At 39.8% G+C, this 12482-nt stretch overlaps 1 protein-coding gene across 14 annotated transcripts in view; it reads right to left on the bottom strand.

The window, feature by feature from the left end:
• Positions 1-12482, bottom strand: part of SEMA5B (semaphorin 5B) — a 585589-nt gene that overhangs the window by 372458 nt on the left and 200649 nt on the right. For 2 of the 14 annotated variants that reach the window (XM_061609092.1, XM_061609100.1), the window contains exon 3: positions 1033-1125. The exons of 10 other annotated variants lie outside the window; for them this stretch is intronic. The gene's annotated coding sequence lies outside the window, so the exon portion shown is untranslated. The remainder of the gene's footprint in view (positions 1-1032; positions 1126-12482) is intronic. 2 more of the 14 variants (XM_061609093.1, XM_061609101.1) reach the window with 1 other exon arrangement.

Raw genomic sequence — 12482 nt, 5'->3', positions numbered from 1 at the left:
ATAAAAGTAATACTTCATTATGATATAAAAGTAATAGAATTAAATTAATAGTGAATAAGCAGAAGAGAAGGAAAGATATATAAAAAGGAAGAATAAAGAGTAGGTGTGAGTGGCGATGGGAGGAAGGGGTTGCCACTTCTTGGTTTCAAAAACAGACACCCCTCCCTAGTGGCACCAGAAAGTGACACCAGAACTCTGAAGTCTAGAGGTTCAGTCCAACTAAGTCACTGTGTGAGCAGAACAACTTACACTCTCACAAGAGAACTTTCTCTCCCTCCACACCAGCCCCACATCTGCTCCAAAGGGTTGCGGAAGTCCCCAGAATAGATTTGGGTGTGTGCGCAGGGAACATGGGGGGCAGGGACAGGGGAGAGTCTGGTTGCGGAGGAGAGGTCATTCCTCTTGCACAGTGACTCGATTGGATACAACCCTGGGATAGTCGAACAGAACCTGGTAGATTACAGGAAGTGCCCAGAAGAATCTAGAAGGTTAGGGGATGAACCAAAGCAGTATTTAGCAGATGATGATGAGAAGGGTTGGGCAATAATAGGCTCGTGAAATAATGATCAAATGTTTTAAAAAATACTAACATTATAAAAACAACAAAGATATGATTAACAACAGATTTGGATGTGTCAGGGATTAAATCTGGGGCCTTATACATGCAAAGGCTATGTTCAATCACTTTGCCATGAGTAGACTCCTCCTGCATATTGGTAAATGTTATGTGCCAAAAGCAGCAGAATCTCCAGGCCATTGATTTCAATAGATGGTGAGACAGAACAAGCAGCAGCCAGTAAGGTCTCTGGAGGAATCTTAACACATGTGCAAGACCTGACTTTATTATGATTCTGTGCCCCACAGACACCTCATCTTCCCTGTGGCCCCATGAAGCAGATGGTTTGCAATACGGACACAGAAAGATTTGAGTATAGATTGTGCAAAAGTTACAAGTTTTCTACATTAAACTTTTCTACATTCTCCACTCCCCAACTAAATGATGGTGCTGATTTTATGAGTATCATAGCTTACCTCTTGTGCTTCAAACTTGATTTCAGACCAGAGAAACTTCTATGTTCTTCCCTCAGAGCAGGCACCATGACACCTTACAACACAGGAAGGATTCTAATTCATGAAAGAGATATTCATTCATCACAGGGATGTCATATAACCCAGAATGTTTTCCTCTCTAGTGATTTCTTATAATAAATCCTGCTAGGACTAAAAGCATGAGATTCATGCTACAGCGAAGACCTGCGGTCACACTTCCACACAGGTTGTCATCTTGCAAGTCGGAGATTTGTTATTAAGCTGATTTGCGATTTATTTCCCCAGAAAGCACACTCTATGAAATACAGTTTGCATAGCGATCCCACTTCACAGGCCCCCGTTTCCTTTCATATGTTTAACATTTAAAATGATCTAAATTACAGTTTGACTGGCAATGTGTTAGGGATTTTTTTAAAGAAATGAAAGCTACTTTTAGAAATATGAAATAGAGCAAGCCATACAAAACCGACTATGAATGTGATATTCCATTAAAGCTATTTATTTGACAAGGAGATGGACAAGGTTGGCTCTTTTACTCGCTTAAAATGGGTTGTTTCAGTTTGCTTCCGATTCCGTACCTTCCAAAAGCTTCTGTCCACATTAGGATTCTGCCTCCTGTTCTCTGCCCACATAAACCAGCTGCAACAAATTCAAGTTCCCAGTCCAAGGTCAGAACTCAACCAAGCCATCACATTCATATATAGACAAAATATGATGGATGGGGGAGAATTCAAGCTTGCTCTGTGTTACAGATTAACAAGTCTCTCAAGAGCCTGATTGCACATAAAGCAAGCAGACAGCCAACATGCCTCTTTCTTTCTTCTCTTATAATCAGTTCTTCACACAGCACTTTTTCTTTTGCCACGACAGTGCCACTAAAGTGACACCCAAAGATATGTCTTTTCATCAGTCTAGCAACCTAGTATTTCACATTTGGAAGCCTGCCTCTGGCCGCTTTCTTATCCGGAAATAGTTCACCAGCTTGTATAGGAGAACTGCCACCAAGAAGCTTAAGAGGAATGAGAATATAATAGCCTAAGTATGGTCCATCTACAACCTGCTTCCTTTGAAAAATTCTCTCTTGCTTCAAGAAAATAAAGAAATGTTGCTGAAGTGTCCATATTATTCAGGTAGCAGCCATTACACCAAATCCCCGCCATGTCTGTGGCAAATCTTATATGCCCACTACCCAGGAAAAATCTGTTCTTGAAAATATCAGGTGACTAGGGACCAGGAAAAACACATACTGACCTGTAAGTTGCATATGAACCAAAAAGGCACAGAAGTGGTATGCCAGTGCATTAAGAGAGGCCCCTCCCTATCTTAAGACATGTACTGTGCCCTATGCAGGAAAGCTGCAGGGCTTAGGAGCAAAAACACCAGTGTGGTAGGATTCAAGGAAGTGGAGACTTTAAGGAGATGTCTGACCCTTATACAGAGGACACCAAGCTTCATCATCCTTTGGCTTGGAGCATACAGTACATCTCGGTAACTTGTAATGCTGATCTCAAATACAATACAATGCAAGCACCATCTGAACTAGAAAAGAAATCAGCCCCTCTCATCCACCCCTGAGTTCCAAACCACCCTATCACTTAACATCGCTGATATTCTGATGACAACACTGGGAAGAAAGGATAGGCTGGTGACCTGTCACTTCCAGCAATCTTATTTCTGCACCTGGCTAATGATGGGTTGAGCAACTAATTCTGTCCAATTTTGGTCTCGCTTAAAATCATAGTTCTATTCCATCCCATGGCATGCATTTTTTTTGAGTATTTTTATATAAATATCCACTTTTCAATGAATTCATCAGGAAAATATACATTTTGTATTTCGTTACATTTTTGTGCACTGAAAATACCTAACAAAAGCTGGACAAGTGCTTAAGCTGGGTATGCCAATTTTACTTAAATCAACTTGGAATAAGTAAAGATATTTCCAAATTTTTTGTTGGGGAGGGGAATCATTTGGCTTATTCCAAGTCAATTCGAGAATAATGGAGTGGGGTTTCCCATCAACAGATCTTAATGCCACAGCGCTAGGGCTAGTATCAGATCATATATATGTGATCTGAATGATGGTTTAGTATATTCTACTGACATAAATGGGACTTGCCACTGATAATATTCTTAGGATTGCAGTTCATATTTTCTTTTCATCTCCTTTAGAACAAGCCTTTCTTGAAAAAATGCTACATCCTTAAAAGCTGGGTGTAGCAAACAATGAATATTTTCCCTTAGACTCTGTGAAAGGAATCAAATCTGGATATTTTGTGCTGCCATTATTTCTTGCAGCTCCTTAAGCAAGACAGCTTCAGGGAGTCATCACTTATCGTATTAACAAAATCCCTCTTCAGCTACATGATCATTATTTATTTGGCTGGAAATAGGAAGTCCAAATCTAAGGCATACTTGCTGACCTTATATAGTTTTATGATTCAATTTCAATTTTTCCACCAATTCTGCTGTATCAGTCCAATTCTGCTGTGTAAACAAACTGTGTTCCAAAAAGAGATACAGCAAGTTCCTGATAAAGTGCTGAACTGGTGCTTGCTTGTGATAAACCAGTTAGCCTCCAATAAAAAGGGTTCAAAATGATTCTGCAACTCAGCTGGAAAGGCATCTCAATGCTGATCCCCCATCCGATTGAAGAGGATTACTCCTCGAGTAAAGGGCTTCAGCAAGCAATGCTGGCAGACATCATTAAGAGCCTTTTGTAGCAACCACAGATAATCACATGAAGGCTATATGTACCTAAAATATATCCTCCACTTTACAAATTTCCCAGCAGTTTGATAAAAATGTGTATTGCAGGCCAAGGATGCGAATGGTATTTTTTAAAAATCCCCCTAAAACAGTTTCCCCTGTTTTCAGATGTCTTAATAAGCATATGCTGTTCCACTGTCTGTTGCATTCAAATACACTGGAGTATGTGTCTAAACCACATCTGCAAAGGGTTATATTCACACCATTAACTATGCACTAATTCAGACATGCAGATGAGGTGCTAGTCTGCCTTTCAGGCCAGTATTAAAGAATCTGAGCATGCAGAGAAAAGTGAATGAGGAGTCGCAAGCAGTGGCCTGGCATCTTTGTGATTTTTCCAGCAGCTGCAACCATGGAGAAGGGTTAAGGCATATACAGCCCAATATAGCTGGTAAAGAGCCAATCAGAGTTCAAGTGCTGAAGCGGACAGAATGCTGAACTTTGAACAAGGGGGGAACCTGGGTTCTAATCCTGATTAGGCCATGAATCTTACCAGCTGGCAATGGGCAAATCGCTATCCTCAAAAGTAACTGTAATGAATAAATGGGCTAACATGTCACACAGAAATGACAGCATAGAAATGAGATGGATGGAAGATATACAAATCCAAGGTGCAGCATTATGCTGGTGCAGGGCATCTAGGCTAATATGATTACTTTTTGGTTCTCCCACTGGCTAAATCACTTTCCCAAACCACAGAGAGGAGAGATAGCAGGCAGTCTGGTCAGGCAGTACTGGAGCACAGAAATTTACATACATTATCAGTAACAGACCTAATACAGTCTGGGCTCTGGGATTCACAAAGTACACGTTGCCAGAATGAACTCAAGTCCTGCATTATGGCAAGTCTAGTTAGTTCAGCTGGACTTGAAGGGACATAAGGATTTTCCATCAGGCGAAATCAGATCACCTGGCCTAGAATTAGTTATACCTACAACTGTTCTCCAGCACCTCAAGCAGAGTTCTTTTCCTGTCCTTTTATCTGAAATCTTAAATGGAGATTTGAACCAGGGGCATTACTTTGCACATGTAAAACATGACCTGGGATAGGATGAAATAATGCTGGGGGGAACGCATTGTAGGCCATGAGTGACTTAGTTATGACCAATGGGTCTTCTGAGATAGAGATGCAGAAGAATTGGCAGAAGTTCATTACAACAGATTATCAACTTTACATTAAATGATGTTTTTAAGGAATTTATCCCAAACATAACTCAAGTTTGCCCTCAAACTTAAAATAACTTTGACCCCCCCAAAAAAGGAAGGGGGAAGAGAGCAATCTTTTTAGACAAATGGGTACATTTGAGGCCTTGCATCTGGGCTCAAATGCCAGTTCAGCTCTGGCCTTCAGTCAGCCTTCACAGAAGGTCACTGTCCCCTACTTTTTATTCCTTGCAAGTAAAAGAATTGCATAAAAATGGGATTAGAGACAGGATAAATGGAATTTCGATTATGAATGACTAAGTAGTACATTCAATTGTCTAAGTTTTCCACTATCAGGCACAATACTCACTCTGGCCATTGGGGGGGGAGCCATAAGTGGTTCATTAACAATTCCCAGTGTCCTCAACAGTTTAAAGAATGAATTAATCGTTCTTTTACTCTTTAAGAATTCAGCAGTGTCACTTTTTTAAACAGATAAATGCTTTTTAACCATGACATAATTTTGTCAGGCTAAAGGACGACCAAAGGATTCAAGAATACACCAAATTTCAATAAGACCCTGTTGCAAGGCTTAACCGGACCAGAAACCCCTCTTATAGTTCTTATCCTGAAAAATCTAACAACTAGGATGGGTGAGGACAGTTTAGGATAGATGTGGGGAACCTCTGGCCCCCCAAATGAGGGGAGAGAGATTCATTGTCATCAGGGGAGTTTATTTATTTCCACCTGCCTTGCCCTGTCCCCCAGCCATGGAAGCCTTCAAACGCAGCTTCTTTCAGAAGACTTTCTGGCCCTTTGGGTTGAGTCATAAAGGTCAGGGGGATAGAAGAGATTTTTAGATCAGCTTGGGGGTTAGTTTTTAAATATTTTTGCTTTAGCTTTATTGTTGAGCTTTATGCTCATTTATACTTTGATGTGTGTGTGTGTGTATATATATATTAATGTTGTAGTGATTATACTTTTTATTATGTATTGTTGTGCTAAAGCATTTGGACTGTTTGTTTGTGTGAGCCGCTTTGAGCACATATGTATTTGTGGAAAATGCGGTATATAAATAAATTGAATAAATAATAAATAAATACATATTGCTGAACTACAACTCCCATTATCCCTGGCCCTTGGCCATGCTTGCTGGGGCTGATGAGAGTTGTACTTTAGCAACATCTGGAAGGCCAGAGGTTCCCCCCCCACCTGGTCTAGCATAGGCAAACAGTATACCACCCAGAAATCACATACCAACCCAAAGGTTTCCAGTGCAAGCTGCAGCAGTTCCTGACACTGCCCTCACACATGGAAATTAGAAACTAGAAATTAGAAATCCTTGTTAGTGGCAAGGTACAGTTTGCCGATTCATCAGAACAGACATAATTTGTGATTGTCTGCAAACCACAGTTTGCCTGTTCAGATTAAGTGGCAAACTAAACTTGCCGTAACATGGGATTAGAAATGTCTGATTCCAAACATGAGGGATGGATGCAGTGAATGAAGTAAAATCTTCAAATATCTTCCTTACGGCCGCCCTGGAGAAGGAGAAGGGAAAGGGCAGCTGACAAACACAAAGCTCGTTCACATGACATTAAACAACAGTTTATCATCATGTCTGAATGAAGTCTTAGTTTACAACCTAAATTATAGTTTGAGCTCCCAAACATAGAAGATTTAAAACTCATTGCCTGCTTTTAACTTTTTCTAGTCTGCAAATGCAATGGTCTCCTGAGGTGGAGCAACACCCATCACTATTGTTAATCTATTTAGATATTGCACCAAAACAACACCAACTGTAGTTTGTAAGGCCGCTTTAAAGCACGACTTTCAGGGTGACTGCCCCTGTTCTGTGGAACAGTATTCCTGCAGTTATGACAGGCACCCTCTGTCTGCACTTTCCAGAAACATCTGAAGATATTTTTGTACTGACAGGATTTCCAGCTGGATGAATCGGTCTCTCCACTTAGTGTTTATTTAATATTTTGCTTGTGTTGTGTTTTAACTTATTTTATTCTTTTGCTACTTTTCTTGTACATCACCTTGCAATGACTGGGTAGAAGGTGATTAATAAATTGCTGATGATAATAACAACAGTAATAATAACTACCAGATTTGGGTTTTTGCTGTGTGTGGGGAAGCTTGTGTATATGTTTCATTCTTCCTTCACAAATTCAAGCAAATCCTTGTCACACAGCACCAAAACGTCCCTTTGTTCTTAACACCCAAAAGTCCTTTCATGATTTCAGAGAACAGCTTCCATCGAGGGAGAAGCATAGTCTCCTGTTGTCAAAATAGCTTTTCTCTAGCTTTGGAAGTGACCCCTATTTCGGACTTCCGGGAAGGGTGACTTCGCTTGTGCCTGCTTTTGGGACGGGCTCCCGCCTCAAAAGAAGCTTATTCAGATATAAATCAGTCAGAACATTTTTTTTTTTGACTGATGAAATTTCTCCCGGGCAGGGAGAAACGTAGAGATCAACCTCAAAAGCCTGTTTTTGTTGGGAGGACTGGATTTCATTAATTTATGAGATAAGGTCCAGCCAACAATGCCGGACGGACTTCCTAACAAGCTCTATCTGCTTAAGCGATACGTTTATCTTTTCTTTAAAGAGAGAACGGACTAACAGGCAAGCACCCTTCTTTCTATTATTTTTTTTTACTTGGTTTAAATTGTTACAGCAAAAGGAGATTTGTCAGATTGATTGGCTTTGGACAACTTCTGGGTGAGATATAACTCTTTTCTGTTATTCACGAAATTAACAGCTTATCTCTGTTTCTGTCGCAAAAAGCTGTCCTGGAAGTGCATTCTAAAGATAATAAACAGAAGAGGGATTTCTATTCCTGATTTCTATTCCGAGGAATATTATATTGTCTGGGACTATTCTCTTTTTGGTCTATTTTATTTCGACGAATCTGCTTCTTCACGACGCCACTAACTGTTTTGATGCTGGGAACTAAATTTGTTTTGCATTCTTGAACATAGAGAGATAAGGCAGGTTGCTCTGTTTATACTGTGATGTCATCAAGCCTGGAATATTAACCCAATTGTTGCTGAAATAAGAAGTGGTTCTTCTTTATTTTTGTTTTGCTTTGTTTTCGTGGTTTTAAAAATGGCAATCAAGAAAGTGGCTGAGAATCTGGAAGTAACTATGTTTCAGAAAATAATGGATGAGATTGAGATAACGAAACAAACCCTGCGACAGGGTAGTAAGGAGCTGAAAATTGAACTGAGCAAAATGACGCAGGAGCTTAAAGAAATAGGGGATCCTGTGAGAGAGGAGAATGAGATCAGAGATGAGAAAAGAAAAAATAAAGGGAAGATACAAGCCCTGGAGATTGGAACAAATGTGGAATTGGAAAAAGATCTGGAGTTTATGGATTTTAGAAATAAAATCTACTGTTTGGAATTTAACGTTATCTCTGAAGAAATTAATGAAGATATTAGAGATAAAGTTATCAATGGCTTGGATAATCTTCTGGACTGGAATGATGTGATGGAGCTTGATATAGAGAAAATCTATGGAATTAACTGCAGCCATGTGACAATGGAAAAACTCTTAAGAGATGAGCCAGTGCATTTTGTAAAAAAGAAGAACACAGATATGACTTTACAACAGTATTTCAGCAACATATTCAGAATGGATGGCAAGAAAATATTTGGGATAGAGGAAATTCCCATCAGACTCTTATTATATGACTATGGTTACAACAGCAAGATTATTATGGAATACTGATAATGGAAGATTGGACACTGAAATTACTGGACTTAACAGGACTATTGAAGATGGAAGATGGAACTAATAGGGGTAATGGAATAATGGCTATTGAAATTATTGGACCTAACAGATTCTGATGAGATGGATTAATTGAAATGTTTATTTGGACTATGGTTATGACAATAAGATTATTATAATTATTAACGAGATGGATTAATTGACATGTTTATTTGGAGAAAAAATGATAGATATATTTCTTAAAGAATTGAAACCTCTCTGACTTTTTGTGGAAAGAATAAAGTAATGTTTATGAGATTTGATGATTAATTAAGATAACTACTGGAGGAAAGTGATTTTATAATATGATTTAAGAGACAGGATTGTTATATATTGTAGACCTATAACTGATTTGATCTGTGACAAATGGGAAGTCAGCATTTTATTTTATTTTGTTTAATCATTTTTGTTTTGTTTTGTTTTTTGTCTTTGAATGTTTTATGATTTTGTTTTCTATGTTTTATGAAAATTTGAATAAAAATTATTGTAAAAAAAAAAAAAAAAGGAAGTGACCCCTATTTCTACTCATCCTGTTCCCTATGTTATCTGGAGAATTAGCTGCTGGAAGAATAAAATGCTAAAAGGAAGAGGGAAAAGTTGGCTTGTACCGTCTGGAATAAAGTTATACTGCTTCTCCATCTCTCTCACATACACTGGATGCGACAACTGAATGCAACTCAGGACTGGGAAACAGAATAAGCTCTTTGTTAGAAAAACAAACAAACAAACTCTTCAATCTTTCTTGTCGGGGGATGTGTCTAAGGAGGAATAAACCTCTGCAGGGAGTTTATTATGTGTACATGAGAAGTGTGTCTCCTATTGAATAACTGTAGGGGACAGCTTTCTTCCTGATACTCTGCTTCCCGTCTTTCCACTACCTATTTATTCATTCCCTCAGGTTGCCCTCTCTGCCACCCCCCTCCTCAATAAAAAGCCTAACAATACAAAGGAACATTCAGGTAATTCTAGTAAGAGTCACACAAAATTACACACCACCCCTTTCTCTATAAACTAACAGTGTGTGGCCTTGTGTTTCATTTGCAACTGTAAATGAAACAGGCCTACAACTGTGTTTATAATCCCCTTTAATTGAATTTCTATGACAAAACCCAGAGACGGTGTTATTACCCTCAAGTTAGTACTAGCTATGGACTCCTGGGCAGTTAAAAAAAAGCCCTCCAGGGCAGATTCGACTATAAGGGCATGTTATTTTTGTATCAGTAAGAGGAACCTTTCCTACACATACGCACGGTCTTGAAATATCAGTTCCATGTTTGTAAGAGACACAAAATAAGCAAGAAGGGAGATGAGGGCAAGTAGTTTATGCATGTTTCTGTATTGTTGAGAGTTAATATCTAATTTACCTCTTCCCAACTCGGGTGAATTCACATTATCATCTTTTACAATGGCAGTTACATGATGAAAGCACCACATTTTTTCACCACAGTCAACTGCCTTATCAGTTCTCCCATGTCACAGCTGTTCATATTCTAGAAAATTTTCCACGCAGGAGGTAGTAACCCATGACCTTGAGATGGGCTGGAACATACATAAGGTCAACTATCACCACGTCCCCAAATCTACCTGTGGTTGTTTCATAAGGTAACCATCACACATTATACATTGTGTGAAACAGCACTTGGTAAGAGATGGTGTGCAATTCAGTGGGGGAGGAAAGTCAAGATACAATATACTGAAAGATGCTGATTCCCTGTGTAGTTAAGCAGCCAAGTAGGGATGGAAGAATCTGTCTGTTTTGGTTCTCTCCGTTTCTTATTTTTCCAGTCTTAAATTCAGTTCTCCAGATTTCTGCAGAAATTTGCATTTTAAAAAAAATTATCATGGAAATTCTTCAGCATTTTAGTGCAAATGTCTCCTAATAAACACACTTTGTATGCAACTTTGACTAAAATAGACATTTTTGCAAGCAATTTCTCCTAATATAATGCATTGTATATTATTTTCACTAATATATTCATTTTATTCATACCTTCCCCTAATATATGCATTTGTGTAAACACTTGTTATGAGCATGGAGGTTGGGATGGATGATTCCTGTGGGTCCCCTTTCCAGCCCCTGATTTGGAATCCTAAGCCCTGAAATGAGGAACTCATTCTGCTTGTCAGATGAGTCTCTCCTTTGTTAAACAAGAAGAGTGGCCAGGTAAGATAATGGGTCTGTCAGTTGCCCAGCAACGGTGAATGGGCCAGGGAGATCCTTTTGTCATTGAAACTCTTCAGGAGAGCCGCCCCCACCCTCATGGAGCCCAGGAGAGTTTTGTAGTTTTTAGTGTGTTCTAGAGAATGGCTGGGGCTGCAGGCAGGCAGAGAGGCGATCCCTCTGCACCATTGGCTTTAGGATGCCTCCTGCAAACCAATTGGAAAAGCTGGATATTGGACTGCTGATGCCTTGAACCCCTCCATCCTTGAGCTCAGGTTGGAATGTGTGTAAATAAATAAACCATATTTCATAAAGACACCGCAGTCTCCGCTGACCTTCTTCCCAAAGGAAACCAAACCCTGAAGAAGTGCAGGGACCCTGGAAATCTCACCGCTCGGAGATTGGGGAGGCGCGCAACACACTGTTTGGTTAAAGAACTGTACTGCAAAATTTGGAGGTGCAAATTTTGAAGGACATCAATGTTTCAGTTCTCATATTCTTTCAGAAAGTGTGGATAGATTTGGCTTCAAATGTGAACTGAACTTAATTTTGCCTCTATTCAGTATCAGAGACCGCTGCAAAAACATTAACTAGCACAGAATTACTTCTGGGTCAGAGGATAACATTAACAGTGCAACAAGGGAAAGGACAAGCATTTTAGGTAGATTTCCATATTGATATTTGTGTAATTTAATGACACCATCCACATAACACGGAAAGGCTTGGCAGAGCCAACTGAAAGCAAGCCACAAATGAGTAAACTTGGGTAAGCTTCTGTTCTGACTTAGTCGGCCCCACATACGTTTTGGAGGTGGAGGGCAGCTGAAAGCATCCTGCTGGGGGAAAGTATAATATTCTGAAACTTCCTTAAGGGAACATCAACTGAAAATGTGTGCTCCTGTACTTACAAAACCACAACTGCTGAACACTCATGGAGTCTCCTTAAATCCAACTCCCTTATGTGGGGACCCTGGCTGGGAGTCCAGAGTCTGTGACTTCAAATCCCCACTCGTGGCTCCTGGGTGTCAACGGCCAGCTAAAAATCACCTCCATGGTGAGTGGCTCAGGGGTTACGTGCCCTGCCACCCGTGGGCAAGCTGCATAGTCCCAAGGAGCCCAGTTGCCCCCCAGCTGGCAGTTGTGGACAAGGAAGGGGCTGGCTTGTGCAGCTATGGCAAGCTGAACAGGCCCTAGCCAGTTGGGAAGAACTAGCCTCAGATGGAGGCAATGGTAAACCCCCTCTGAATACTGTTTACCATGAAATCCCTATTCATAGGGTTGCCATAAGTCGGGATTGACTTGAAGGCAATCCATTTCTGTGTGGAAGAACTGTAATACAGTGCTTTACAAAAGTAATCAGACCCCTGACCAATGCTCTCATATTACTGAATTACAAATGGTACATTGTAATTTTGTTCTGTATATTTTATTTTGAAACACAAACTTAAAATCAATTATTGTAAGCATATTGTAAACATTAAAAACTGAAACATGTTGCTTGCATAAGTGCTGTGCTGTGGAAGCTCCCAGTTTACACAGATGAAAGAAATTGCCCTATCGAGGACACAGTTACCTTACCATTGG

This window comes from Rhineura floridana, chromosome 2, assembly GCF_030035675.1.
Source record: "Rhineura floridana isolate rRhiFlo1 chromosome 2, rRhiFlo1.hap2, whole genome shotgun sequence".
Taxonomy (NCBI): domain Eukaryota; kingdom Metazoa; phylum Chordata; class Lepidosauria; order Squamata; family Rhineuridae; genus Rhineura; species Rhineura floridana.
The sequence above is the reverse complement of the archived record's forward strand: the minus strand, read 5'-3'. Positions and strand labels throughout refer to the sequence as shown.